The sequence below is a fragment of the Octopus bimaculoides genome, chromosome 9 (genome assembly GCF_001194135.2).
Source record: "Octopus bimaculoides isolate UCB-OBI-ISO-001 chromosome 9, ASM119413v2, whole genome shotgun sequence".
Taxonomy (NCBI): domain Eukaryota; kingdom Metazoa; phylum Mollusca; class Cephalopoda; order Octopoda; family Octopodidae; genus Octopus; species Octopus bimaculoides.
Genome location: NC_068989.1, coordinates 2,018,823 through 2,021,770, shown reverse-complemented (window position 1 = coordinate 2,021,770; position 2,948 = coordinate 2,018,823). Strand labels below are relative to the sequence as shown.

The window sequence follows — 2,948 nt, the reverse complement described above, 5'->3', positions numbered from 1 at the left end:
ATATATATATATATATATATATATATATATATATATACGTGTTTGTGCATGTGTGTGTGTGTGTGTTTGTGTGTGTGTTTGTGTGTGTGTTTGTGCTTATGATAGTAGGAGAGGTGGATGGTGGGAGGAAGGGTGGCTTGGGCAGTACCTGAGTGATGACCATATATAATATATTCTTCTTTTATTCTTTTACTCGTTTCAGTTACCTGATTGCGACCATGCTGGGGCACCGCCTTTACTCGGTTGAGTTGACACAATGACTAAATCCATTCCAGTCGTGAACATCTTGCTTTTCTGAGACGCAGAAAACCTTAAACATCATTATCTAAGATCCCCTTCTCTAAAACTGTTGAGTACGATTTAAGATTGCTTAAACTGTTGTTCCTATTAGCTAGGCTCATAACATACACTAAACAAGCCTCTTGCTGGCTCGTTTCGTTTCCGTTGTGTCATTTACGATATTTCTATGTTACTTTAAGACAGGTAGTATTTCAAGCGAACACTTTTCTTCCACTGTAGTATATTCTCTCTTCTGGTGGTGTTACTACTTTCACAATCGTTAACCTCACCGCGATAATTGCTAAACACTTTTCTGTGATGCAGATGTTGCTGCTGTGTTATTAGCCAGACTTCACAGGTTGTTAATACAGACTTAAGATCTCTACTTCCTTCCTGCATTGGAAATGTAGTCTGTCCACATCCCTTTCGGCGTTAAAATTTCCGCTTAGCAGTTGTCGATTCTTACTTTCGTACATCATGCGTCTGTAGTGACCAATTTGGAAGGATAAATCGAAGAGACACGGTAAGTAATGTAAATGTATTGTTTTCAGGATGTTTTACACTGGAAATTCTTAGAACTATATTTCTTTTTTTTTCTTGGGGTTATTTATATCTTACATTTTCTTAATGGATTCTTATTTATGTCTTATCTCGTGCAATAATCGGGTAACTTTCTAAATGTGTGTGTGTGTGTGTATGTGCGGAGTGAAGTTCAACAACTAAGAGAGTAATGATATAAATAAGAAACACACACGCCTTGTGAAATACAGGTACCAAGGGTTTCCTGATCAAAATAAAAACAAGACGGTTTTGTAACTGCGTTCGATGTAATCGAGGTTTTAATGAGCATGCGCATTTAGAAAAAGACAGAGGGAAACCAAAGGGTGATAATCAACTGCGCGGGTAATATAAGTAGTTTTACGAATATCAAAAAATTACTCAACCAAAACCGGAATGCGTTGTGATGTGTTTAGAGGTTTAGCCTTAATTCCCGCTAAGATATGTTTTGTAACTTGCGGACATGAAGAAACAATCTCACTCCTGGTATTTAGTCAGTCTCCGACGGTTTTTAAGTTGGTCTTTTTTTAAGACACAGTTTTTGAAGCAAGCATACGGAACATATGTGAAGATGTATGTATAACGCCTATATACGCCTGTGCGTTTGTGTGTGTAGGTACTACATATACATATGCTTATGCATGCATACATATTATATTCACCTCGTATTTACAATTGTTCTATTACACTAATGCACAAATATATACGTTGTCATGTTGCCAAGCGAAACGACGCCGACAGTCAGTAAATAGCAATAAATAATTGCGCTTAAAATTCGTGTTTCTTGTCATATATTCTTCGAACGAACGCAGCAAAGAACAACAATACTTTCATTACGAGATCGAAGCATGTCTTCAGCTTGCTTAAATGGAATAGGGTTTCTTGCGCCTCTTCTATTACAGGCTTGACTGTGTGGTTAAGAAGCTTGCTTTGCGATCACGTAGTCTCGGGTTCAGTTCCACTGCAAGGATTATAGATCAGAGATACTATTTCATACAAAAAAGTAACAATTAAATAAGTGTTGAAATATTTATCTTTGTGAGTATTAAAAGTTTAATTAGTAAATACTTGTGCTGTAAATGAACAATTTAAAATAAGATAATTATTTGTTTGCTCGTTAAATTCGGTGTAGTAAATGTAGACGTAGATATGGAGGAAGGGATATTTTTAAGTAGCATAACAGCAGACAGAACAGACGATACTCTCAACTTTTCTAATCTAGGCACAAGGCCCGAAATTTTGGAGGAGGGGACCAGTCGATTAGATCGACTACAGTACGCAACTGGTACTTAATTTATCGACCCCAAAAGGATGAAAGGCAAAGTCGACCTCGGGGGAATTTGAACTCAGAACATAAAAACAGACGAAATACCGCTAAGCATTTCACCCGTCGTGCTAACGTTTCTGACAACTCTCATTTGCCAGAAAATAACTCTCTCTCTCACTCTCTTTCTCTCTCTCTCTCTCTCTCTCTCTCTCTCTCTCTCTCTCTCTCTCTCACACACTCTCTCTTTCTCTCTCTCTCTCTCTCTTTCTCTCTCTCTCTCTCTCTTTCTCTCTCTCTCTCTCTCTCTCAATGAGGATTGTTTGAACCAGCTCAATTTACGAGGGTCCGCGTGAATTCATTGAGGCATTGGCCCTGAAGGTTGGGATACTCTTGCTATACCAGTACCCGTCACATTCACTTGATGGGATTAAAATGATTGTGTTCTGCTAGAGGGTAATTGTACTAGAAAGGAGAACAGAAGGAAGAGGACAAGAAATGAAGAGAAAAATAGGGAGAAAAGTGGGCAAATGGTGTGAGGTTGAAGAGTATAAAATGAAAAAGATACGCTAGACGAGGAGAAAAACAGAGAGAAATAACAGGAGAGGGCGCTCGCGTGTAGCAGTGAGACACATATATATATGTGAAGACAGTCCCACGACATAAAAACACAAGATTTAAGCACCTACAGTACACACACATACGAAAGCACGTACATCTAATAGAAAATGCACACACAAACATACAGAAATAGATACATTTATACATTGAGACACACACACACACACACACACACACACACACACACACACACACACACACACACACACACACACACACACACACA

At 38.4% G+C, this 2,948-nt stretch overlaps 1 protein-coding gene across 1 annotated transcript in view; it reads left to right on the top strand.

Moving 5' to 3' along the window:
• Nucleotides 1-401: 401 nt before the first annotated feature.
• Nucleotides 402-2,948, top strand: part of LOC106872565 (nucleolar protein 10) — a 24,273-nt gene continuing 21,726 nt past the window's right edge. Inside the window, exon 1 of the mRNA XM_014919596.2 lies at nucleotides 402-802. The gene's annotated coding sequence lies outside the window, so the exon portion shown is untranslated. The remainder of the gene's footprint in view (nucleotides 803-2,948) is intronic.